Genomic DNA, 12,553 nt, shown 5'->3' on the forward strand with positions numbered 1-12,553 from the left:
TCCGTCTCTCTAATAACCGTCACTTCTGTTAACCGTCAGGGTCCATACATAAGTTATATTGACTACATAAGTAAAAATTTAGTCATCAATTCATTTTGTTTGAGCATTGCGATAAGCCAAACGAAATTCGTTGAAATGTACACGTGCAGTTATGGCACTACCACATCTTTTTATGTAAATAATTTTTGTTCTTATTCAGGGCTCTGGATTAAATTTCAATTTAAATAGGTAATGATAAATAATGATACCGTGCTTTTAGAGTTCTATTTTTAGAATCGCAAGCCGAAAATAAAAATACACAGCACAATATTTATTAGATTTGATGATTTTACCTCGATTAAGAAATCCAGCCGTTGCAAAATGTGAAGTAACATTAAAACAAACAAAGATTTCGGAATATTTTAAATCAAATTGATTCTACTGTACTAACATAAATCCCTCTTATATTGTCAAATAAAACATACAAATACAATTTGAGAGTTATATGTACTACTACGAATTTTTATTTTTTTTTAATGTTCTGTTAACCATCTTTTCAATTATCCGTCATACCCTTGGTCCGGTGCCCTGACGGATAATCGAGGTTCCACTGTACCTACAAACTGGTGCAAGAATCTTGAAAATCGGAGCACAAATAATAAAGTTATAAATTGTCAAACCTAATCAAAAATTTTGGGTGGCGGAATTTTGTGCCGGTGAGTGTAGTATAGTAAAATGAAGACAAGATGCAAATGAGGATGTATAGATCTTAAAATATAAAATAAACAGGAAGGAGTCTGTCATATATCAACAACTACGTCTGTGGATGACTCATAAGTTTTTGTCAACGAGGTAGAAGGTATTTGTGTATTGGATCAGCTGTGTGCATAGACGTACCATCTGGTAAAGCTCCCGTATATGCAATCAATTAACTGAAGTTGTTAGCATAATAAAATGTCATTTAACGGACTTTTGAACCACGGTTCTTAGACATTACTACGGTTGCCTAAATCAACTAACCAATGAACATTAAGGGTGAGATTACGTCACGAGAGTTTACTGTCATTTCCCTAATAGCACACGACGTCCAATGGACGTCCAAAATAGGTCCATTTTTGGTCCTAACGTCCATGGACTATAAATGGACGTCCTTTGGACGTCCCATGTTGGACGTCCTTCGGAAGGAATAAATATGGACGTCCTTTGGACGTCCGACGTTGGACGTCCTTCGGACGGAATAAAAATGGACGTCCTTTGGACGTCCGACGTTGGACGTCCTTCGGAAGGAATAAATATGGACGTCCGACGTTGGACGTCCTTCGGACGGAATAAAAATGGACGTCCTTTGGACGTCCTTCGGAAGGAATAAATATGGACGTCCGACGTTGGACATTCTTCGGACGGAATAAAAATGGACGTCCGACGTTGGACGTCCTTCGGATGGAACAAATATGGACGTATATATACTGGACGAAATACGGACAATTCCCTAATAGCACACGACGTCATTTGGACGTCCAAAATAGGTCCATTTTTGGTCCTAACGTCCATGGACTATAAACGGACGTCCCATGTTGGACGTCCTTCGGAAGGAATAAATATGGACGTCCTTCGGACGGAATAAATATGGACGTCCTTTGGACGTCCGACTTTGGACGTCCATACTGGACGAAATACGGACGTTTTATGAACGCTTATATTGGACACATTATACCAATTACGAGATCAAATAGCAAAATAATTCAATAAAATATTAACTTGCGTTAACTTTACGTTAATGAAATACAGTCAAACCTGTCACTAACGGCCACTAAAATGAAAGAACTATTGGCCGATATAGAAAAGTGGTCGTTATTGCCAGTTTTTGTAGCCTAGATATACAGTACAACCTGTGTTACTGGCCACCTGTACTAACGGCCAGTTTAAAAATTCCCCAAACCAATTATATCTAGACTACAAAAACTGGCAATACCGGTCACCTTTCTATATCGGCCAATAGCTTTTTCATTTTTAGCGGCCGTTACTGACAGGTTTTACTGTAATTAGTGTGGGGAATTTTTAAATTGGCCGTTAGTACAGGTGGCCGGTGTTGGCAGGGGGCCGGTAACACAAGTTTTACTGTAGTTTAAATCGATTAGATCGAAAGATTAAATCTTAATTCAAAATTGTATATTAAATTATTACAATTATAAAACTATATAGTTTAATATCCAAAACATGTTTTGATTTCATGTAATGTAATGAAAATCTTATTTGTAAATTATTGGTTACAATGTTTAACAACAGGAAATATTCAAGAATAAATAAAATAAAAGTTTCCCCTAACAACAAAACATTCCAGGAATTCTACTATCAAAGTTCTATTCCGTGAACATCTGATTAAATTATGGCTGGAAAGTTACCACAAGATATTCTATGAAAAGAGTACAATGTCCTCCTGGAGGGGTAAAATTTTCCATACTCTAAAGAGAGGCCATTTACTATTCAATTTGCGTTCATTTTCAAATTTGCCGCGCGAGTATCTATGTAGCGTCGCGTGGTCATTGGTCATCAAGTCAGCAATTATTTCATTTTCATCATAAGATAACCTAAAAATTTAGTAAAAATTTTGATTGGAAAAAAATGCATCGTTAAGGGGGTGAAAAATGGAAATTAGTGGCTTTTTTTGCTGTACTCAACTGTACTGTTTAGTATGCTAGTTTTGGCTATGGCTAGATCTCTTAAACAATTATGTAAGTATTATAAAATCCGTTTTCAATTTTCTTTATGAAACGAATCATTTATGCATGTAGGGTAGACTACCCAGTGATTGGCCGGTCACATTTCTATTAAGGGATTAAATCATAGAATTATGTAATAAATGTTTATCATTAGGAATATTACGTTCCTCCCTATAAAAAATCAGTTGTAGTTTATACAAAACCAAACTTTTCTAGTCTAGATTCAAATATAAGTTTCAAAAAATCTTTTATAATACCTGTCTGTCAAAAATTAGTTATTGGCATGGCTCCTCCAGTGATTAGCCACTAATTTGTCAGTTATTGGCCAGGACGGATTATGAAACTTCTAGTGATTAGCCACAAATCAATCAGTTATTGGCCGAAAAAGATAATCAAAAAAGAAACAGGTTTAGGTAGGGTAACGGGTACAGTGATTGGCCACTTAAGGGATTTCAAATTGAATTAAAATTGTAAATTGGTAAATTTTAATGTGAAATATTTTGTAAGGGTTTTGAAATAACAATGAAACATCAAATTTTATAAAAACTCAGGTTATTTTAGTAAAAATAATAATGTACATAAAAAATTAACACAAATTTAAAAACATACAAAATTACACAATTATTGGCCATGCAAACATAGTTATTGGCATATAGAATTACAGTTATTGGCCACTCATAAAATTCCTAATTTTCTTTTTTTGTTTGTGCAGTTAGGGCACACAAAACTATTTAGATTTTCAATTTCTTGTTGTTTTTTAACACAACTACCAATATGGGAGCCTCTGACACAAAATAAACATTTTATTCCAACTTTTCATTTAGAAATATTTTAGGAACAAGATTAGCACCATCCTGTATACAAAAGATTATTATTTACAGATATGTTGGTGTTGTCTGATTGTTTCACCAATATATCTGAGAGAATTTGTATTTTTTCATGTTCTGGATATCCCTCTGTTTCGAAAAACAACTTTCTTTTAGCCCACTCACCAGCACGTTTTTCTTTGCTGGTTTCCAAATTTGTACATGTGCTTTGGGGAAGTATTCCTCAAATTTGATGGATTCTTATTGTTGGAGACATCAAAAGATACGTTATCAATTGAGGGCAGAATAGCGTTTTCCTCTACAGAATCAGGAAATTGATTCCGTGGCAGTTCGTGGTTTTCTTTGGCGTTAATCACTTCTGGTATATGTACTCTAACTCCACTTCTCAAAGTAGTGCTTTTAATTGTATGATGAAGAAGTGTGTCTGATTTAAAAGTATTTGTATTAACAATATCACCTGTATTTAGTGTAAAATTTTCTTTATTCTTCACAACATTTTGACATTTTTTGCTCTCGGAATTGGCTCTTGTGGCAATTTTTTTTAATACTTTCTTCTTGGTTTCTTTATTTTGTTTACCTTTATTGTTTGCTTTTGCGCCAATTTTCTTTTGTTTTCGTTCTAATTTTATTTTTTCTTCTTCGTCTTTCTCTTCAATTTTACGCCTCTCTGCATTTTGACGATCTAAAGAAGTGAGCACGAAAGGCAACCGTTCTGTTTTCTTTTTACCCTTTCTTTCTGGGGTTTTTGGCCAAAAAAGAATTTGTCAATTGAGGTGTCAATTTCTTTATATAATGAGTTGTATTGATTTACTAAAGGAAGATTATCGGATGTCGATTGAATATCTAAAGTCATTGTATCTTATGTGACAATAGTATATTTTTTCTTTTTGTTTGGGTTTTCTCGTCTAAACTTTAATACTGCCCGGTTCCAATTTGCCTTTAATGGTTTAAATACATCTGCAGGCTGTATAATTCTGGTCGCATTGGGATATAATGCCACTAAAATAATTTGTAACTTTGAGCATAATTCACTGGTTTGAATGGTTAAGTGAGTTTTATGTCCATCAACGAACAAAATGACTGGAAATTTAGTGTTTTTTGCAACTAGGTACTTATATAAGACGTTTCCTATGTATTCATAGAAGTTTTCATTCTTCATCCATCGCGTATCGCTACAGCCTATGCCCCATTCTCGAGGAACTGAATTTATAACATTGCTAGGAAGTAGTTTGTATGGGTAAATAATCATCGGTGCTCTTATTTCTTCAGATGCTGCAAATCTAAACATAACCGTCAAATTAACTTTGGAGTGATGTTCTATTTGATATACATTTTTATATAAATTGTTCAGCGGCTTTCCGTTGGCTCATGCCATTTTCTATGGCCTGAAAAGCAGACTGAAGATCTTGTTCTGTATATTTTTTGTGATACGTTTTATCTTTCCGGATATTTGGCATTTTTTATTCTAAAAATAAAAATCATTTAATAGTATCTAATAATGTTATCTACAATACGGACGTTTCAAATTTGATTCAGATTGCCCGCATTGGCATTAATTTTATAACAACTAAAATAATTTTAATGTTATAAAAACGAATCCGGACAAAAAATATATTCTTTTTACACATTACAGTTATTGGCCACCCTGTGGTTTAGTGATTGGCAGTCGGCCAACCACTAGTTATTGCCATAAAAAATAAGAAAAAATTCTTGAAATATGTTGTGTTGGGCCAAACTAAGCTAAAAGAGCCTAAATTATAATAAATATTTTAATTTAAAGTAGGTACAGTAATTGGCCGGTAGGCAAATCATTATAATGCAGACATATTTAAGATACAGTGCTTGGCCACTAAAATTTACCGCCAAAAAATTATAACCTTACTATTAAAACCACCGATAACGTAAGATGTACCCCACTAAATCATAACAAAACATTAATATAAGCAGATACACAATATTATTAGCCAAGATAACTCACCTCATGAAAGGCCTTCCTTAACAAATTCTTTAAAAAACTCTTAAAACTGGATGCACCTGTTAAGCTTCGAACAACACATGCTGTCACAACTAGACAATATTAACTGAGAGAGATAATGGCTAGACCAAATATATAGCAATGTTGCCGAATTGCAATGCAAATACATTTATTTCCTTATACTTTCTAAAAATCTTAATATTTCGGATTTTTGTGAAAGTGGCCAATCACTAGTGACGGGCCAACAACTGTACCCGTTACCCTACTAATTAAAATATGTATTATTTATTCACAGTAAAAAATAGTACACAAAATCAAAATAATTCCCTATTAATATAATTCCCTTTTAATATAAAATAAGAAATGATACATAAGTATAAGACTTAATTAATTTTATGTTGGTTTTTTAGACATATATTGCAGCTAAATATTTGTGAATTTGATTTATGCATATTAAGTCTATTTATGAAAGAAATGTGGTAGGCCCTTCGGCAAAAGTTACATTTAATTCCAAGATTTTGCTCTTTAAAATTATAAGTACAGGAGAAGCAAATACCCTCAGTCAGCTTAGGATTTTTAAATAACGAATTATTCTTGCAGGTTTCCATGAGCTCATCGGTAAATAAACTCTTTTCTGCCTTCTCTATTGCAATATTTTTCAAATCACACTTTTCGTTATCTTGAAAAGACGAGGAAGATGATATCTCGGACAGAAATTTATCAAGAAGCCAATTGTCTTCACATGTATTAAAACAATACTTCTCTGGTAAGATAGTTTGCTCGGTAAGTTTGTTCAACATTTTAGGCTTATCATCATCTTTTATTTCTTGGTTTATACTTTTCTCTGTGGTTTTACTTTGTGCTTTTTCTTTCTTGACAGTTTTTAAATTTTTAACCTTTTTGGAAATTTTGCTAACTGTAGCAGACTTCTTTTCCAAACGTCTTTTTCTCTCCTTCTTTTCTGCAGCAATATTTTTTTTAAGATTCCTCCTCCTCGGCTTTTTTTTAATCCACTGGGTAGATGTAATTGCGTATGTTATTTTTTTGGTGTTTCTGTTTCCTTTTCGTTTAGGTGTCTTTGCAAACTGCAAAGTCTCATTCAGATTTGGAGGCCTTTGTTCGTTTGTGTTTTTATTATTATTATTAGGCTTTGATAGTTCAATTTGCTCCGTGCTTGTAGGTTCAGGGGGCATATCTTGGACGTTAATAATTTGAATATTTTCATCCAGCAGTCCATCTAATATTTGATCGTGACTTACAAATAATACAGGAATCTCATTAATGTTGAAATCGGAAGGTTCAGGATCTTCTGTATGGGCAGTGCTATCGGTAGGCATATTTAAAGTTTGCTGTTCCACCGGAATCACTTCTATGGCCTGAGGAATGTGTTTAAAACTTTTCCATAACTTAAACAACATTGGTTGTTCATTTTCTGTGACATCCTTATAATCATTGTTAAACTCTTCAATAATCTGATTTTCTACTATGCGAGAGAAATATTTGAAACTTAAAAATGTGTTACTTAGATTTTCTGACTTTGTTTCGGATTCAACTGTCAATATCTTTTGTCCTCCAAGACACTTGGAATAATCTAAAGCATTTGGATTCCAAGGGTATGCTCCGCAAGCCTTGAATCCACTTTTTATTGTTTCTGACTTTCCAGTTTGTTCCACGGCAATTTTCAGAACAATTGCAAAATGCTCTTTTAATAATGTCTCTGAAGGATGATCTCGTATCCATTGTATAACAGCCTTTTTCCATCCACTTTTGATAGGCTTGAAAGCTGACACATCTGTCGGTTGAAGAAGTCTCGTAGAGTTAGGATATAGACATATTAAAACAATATTTAGTTTTTTACATAAGATACTAAGGTTGTACGTCATGTGTGTTCGATGACCGTCTAAAAACAAAATGATCGGAAAAGACGTATTCACCTTTTTTTAAATGCGGATAAAGTATGTTTTCAATATAATCACACATTAATTCTGCTTTCTTCCAGTCCGTATCAGAAAGGCCAATGCCCCATTCACCAGGAACAGACTTGGCGATATTCGCAGGAATCCGCTTATATGGATACACCATCGGTGGTGTTATTCCTCCAGATGCTGTAAAAGTAAACATCACAGTGATGGTAGATTTAGACGATGCATGTTCCACTTCATAAACATTTGATGCCCCTCTAGGCGCTAGAACTTTATTGTTTTTCGGGCACAGATTAAAACATGTCCCATCTGCATTCATAACACGATCGGGATACTGTAACACTTCCGTAAGTCCTTTTTCTACGAAAAAACTTTCAACTTCAAAAAACCATTTTCGTATGTCACTTTCCGAAACATTTGCGCTAGCCGCGGTTTCAGCTTCTGCTGTACGCAAAGAAATCTCGGGATTTCTTCGTAGGAAATCTTTGTACCAAGTTTCGCCAGGGCGATTGTTAATAAAAGGATTATATCTGGGATTACTATCAAGAAACTGCTTAACTGATTCCTGCACATCTTCCTTTCGACGTGGAAACCCTTTCCTATAATTTTCGAAAATCCAGTTCACCAAAATTTTTTCTTCTTCTGGTAGAACTGGATTAGGTCTTAAATTTCGTTTCGTAAATTTTATACTTTGTCGAAACTGTAGGGTTGCCCTTGGAACTTTATAGCGCCTTGAAACTTCTCGTAATAAAAACCCGTTGTTTATTTCATCTAGGGCAGTTTAAAGCTTTTCTTCTTTATACTTTTTTTGATATTTCTCTCCGTCACTAATTTTAGGCATTGCTCCAAAAAAATTCAGTTCAATATTACCTGCAAATTTGCAAAAATCAGTTATTGGCCCTGTGTAACATCAGTTATTAGCCCCCGGCCAATACCTGATTTTAATGATTTGTTTGTAGCATATAGACTAGCAATAGCGTTAGTACGCCCAAAGAGATCAAAAGCATTTGTAGAAAATATAATTTCGTCGAGGTATTTAAAATTCAGTTATTGGCCATCAGGCCAATCACTAATTTAGTATCAGTTTTATAATCTAGAGATTGGCCGCCATTTATTTTCTTAAATTTATTAGTTATAACATACAAAAATCATTTAATTAGCCACCAATTACTTAACTAAGACAATCAAAGTAAGAAAATCAGGGTTTTAAAGAAAATAAACTGCACAAACACTTACCAAGATGTAGTCGTCCTTAGCAAATACTATAGAAATATAACTGAATACTACACACGACTGAATGACCTGTTAACAACGAGTTATAGCGCGCAAATGGCAGACTGTTTAACAACGGAATTTTATAGAAGTGGCCTTGAATGTTGGAAGACGAATTTGATACTGGTATTTAGTATTAGTTGTACAGTGGTGCCTTGTTTTTAAAAGTTTTTTAATGGGGGCCAATGACTGACACAAATATTAAATATGGCCAATCACTGGGTATTTTACCCTATTACCTGTAAATATTTTGATTTTTAATTGTAAAGAATAGAAAAATTACCGTTCATTTTAATTTTTTTTAGAATCAGCTGAAAGTGGTCTACAAAAAACCAGATATAACCAAAATAAAGATATAAAAAGTGTATTGGCTAATTGGAAGAAACAACATTGTCCATGCATAATAAGTTATTACTTTATAAACAAATATTAATACCTAGGAATGGAACCTGGATATAATCATCAAGAAGATAGCAGGAATCCCGACAAACAACTTAAATAAGTACAAGAATATTGAGGAAATCCTCCTCGATACTACTGGGCAAACTAGAAGATTGAAGAGGACAAAGCCTTTTGAACTAGTTTGAGTGATAGGTGATAGTGAAAAGCAGAGCATAGTGCGTGATGTGGCTGTGTATGTTAGAATAGTGCACGATCATGTTAGATTAGATAAGAGACGCTATCGGGTAAGCTCTTCATTTTAAGAAACATTAGTAATTTAGGTTAAATTAAAATTGCTCATTGGTCAGTTATGACCAGATTGCTTTTTTTATGTTTGGCAAAAAGGGCGTAAGTCAGAATTGCACATTGCTAATGTTTTGATGATTTCTGGACCAGCAAAAAACTGTTGTAGACGTAAACTGTATGTACCAATAAAAAGAGCCGATTTTTCTGGTCCAGAAATCATCAAAACATTATCGATGTGCATTTCTGACTTAAGCCCTTTTTCCCAAACATCAGAGAATTGTAATGTACAAATTCTCCTATCTGATTTTTCATGAATTTTGTAGGAGACGAAAAACCATTTTTAGGATCATCTCCTGCTTTCACATGTAAATTTTGACATGTCTTGTAGTAAATAGATAGTTGAATTTACTACAAAACATGTCAAAAAATATATGAAAACAGGAGGTAACCATAAAAAAGTTTTTAGTCTCTCTTACAAAACTCATGAAAAAACAAATCGGAGGTATGTCACATCAGTGACTATATCCAGGGAATGTCTAAAAAATATACTTTGATGTCCCAAGAACCAAATATAACCTTTATATATATACAGGGTGTAACAAAAATACAGGTCATAAATTTAATCACATATCCTGGGACCAAAAATAGTTTGATTGGACCTAACTTACCTTAGTACAAATGTGCACAAAAGAAAAGTTACAGCCCTTTGAAGTTATATATTAATAGCACCAAGGGCCTTAGAGGCCCATGGCTTGAAAAGTTTGTTTTTTCTTCATTTTCACGTTTCTTTATGTACTGAGATCTTCTCTGGCTTGATATGTGATTTTTCTCCATTCCTTCCTCTTATTCATTTTTCTTTTCTGACCCTGTAACACCATTCTTTCCAAATCTTTTTCGACCTCTTGCTTCCATCTATTTTCCGGTCTTCCTCTTCTCTTTCTTGAAGCTATAGTGTAGTTTAGTACCCTTTTCGGAGTCCTCGTTTTTGGCATCCTTTCAATGTGACCTCGTGATCTAAGTCTCTGTGCCTTTATCACTCATTTGAAGTTACAAAATGAAAAGTGATTTTTTCCAATGTATCGAAAACAATGTGCTTTTGTGCACGTTTCAATTTAATTATTATTGTAGTACCTACCATTTAAACAACGTTTTAAAAACTTTTTTGCCTCTTATTGCTTTTTCGAAAAGTCAATTTTTATCGAAATATTGTGAATATTTGTCAAATCCACCACATATTTGTATATGGTTAAGTACGATTATGGAGACTTGGTAATAATATGCAAACTTATTTATGCTTTACATTTTTAGGTATATTTTGAACCATATTAAAAAAGAAGCCAGACTCGATAAAACGTGCCTTATCGAAAAAATACAAAGAGGCAAAAAAGTTTTGAAAACACTCTGTTTAACTAATGGTACCTCAGTAATAGTTTAATTGGAACATACAACATTTGGGGGGTTTAAAGGAACAAAACCCCCATAAAATTTTTACGTGGACATATTAAAAAAGAAGTCGCAACTCGATAAAAACTGCCTTATCTGAAAAATACTAAGAAACAAAAATATTGAATTTAACTAATGGTACCACAATAATAAAATTGAATTGGAACATACACAAAAGTTTGGGAGGATTTAAGGGATCAAAACCCCCATAAAATTTTTATGGGGTGCACAAATTTCACCATAATTTTTCTTTAAGATATTCCTGCCATAATAATGCCACATGTCACATGTCCATTTTCAATAAAAAATCGCTAATAGTTTTCGATATAATCGAAAAAATCCATTTTCATTTTGTAATTTCAAAGGGCTGTAACTTTTTATGTGCATATTTGTACAAGGTAAGTTAGGTTCATTTGAACTATTTTTGGTCCCAGAATAATGTGATTTAATTTATGACCTGTATTTTTGTTACACCCTGTATATACAGCCCATTACGCACCACCTTAAAAATTGGGCATTTTTGATGTCTCGAATTTCCTAAACCTGTTGTTGCATCTAAGTGATTTTTTTTATAATATTCTAGCCTAGGCCCTAGAATATGTTACCTCCTTATGCTTGTCATGCACAGGGAGCTATACTGTAATATATATTATATCACATTACTATAGAGAGCGATATGATATAATATACATATATTACAGCATGACAAGCTTAAGGAGGTAACCTATAGCCTAGGCTATAATATTATAAAAACATCACTTAGATGGGACAACAGGTTTAGGAAATACGAGACATCAAATATACCCCATATTTAAGGTGGTGCGTTAATTTCTTGGAGAAGTGTATTGTAATTTAATGTAAATACTGTAATATCCAATAATTGTAATTTGATATAAGATGAAATATAAGTTCCTTAAAAAATATATTTTTTATTTCCCACAATACATTCTCCACAGGTCTAAATATCGTCGCTAGACGTCCACCGAATGACCTTCTAGGACGTTAGATGGATGTTCAGCAGCAAGACATTGGACCAAACTGGGACATCCTATGAATGCCCAAATGACGTCCACCGAACGTCCCCTCCGACGTTAGGTGGACCTCCATTGGACGTTTAACAACTTGGCCTTTGGACCAAAATTGGACGTCCTGTTAAGGTCCAATTCACGTCCCCTAGGACGTCCGATTAAGGTCCAATTCACGTCCCCTAGGACGTCCGATTAAGGTCCAATTTACGTCCGATTAAGGTACAATTTACGTCCGCTTAAGGTCCCATTTACGTCCGATTAAAGTCCAATTTACGTCCGATTAAGGTCCAATTTACGTCCGATTAAGGTCCAATTTACGTCCGATTAAGGTCCAATTTACGTCCGATTAAGGTCAAATTTACGTCCTGTTAAGGTCCAATTTATGTCCGATTAAGGTCCAATTTACGTCCGATTAAGGTCCAATTTACGTCCGATTAAGGTCCAATTTACGTCCCCTAGGACGTCCGATTAAGGTCCAATTTATGTCCGATTAAGGTCCAATTTACGTCCGATTAAGGTCCAATTTACGTCCCCTAGGACGTCCGATTAAGGTCCAATTTGCGTCCGATTAAGTTCCAATATACGTCCCCTCGGACCTTAGATGGACGTCCAATGGACGTTCGGTAGCGCGACATTTGGACCAAAATAGGACGTATAAAGGACGTTCCTCGGACGAAAACGGACGTCCAAAGGACGTCCC

Source organism: Diabrotica virgifera, chromosome 6, assembly GCF_917563875.1.
Source record: "Diabrotica virgifera virgifera chromosome 6, PGI_DIABVI_V3a".
NCBI lineage: Eukaryota > Metazoa > Arthropoda > Insecta > Coleoptera > Chrysomelidae > Diabrotica > Diabrotica virgifera.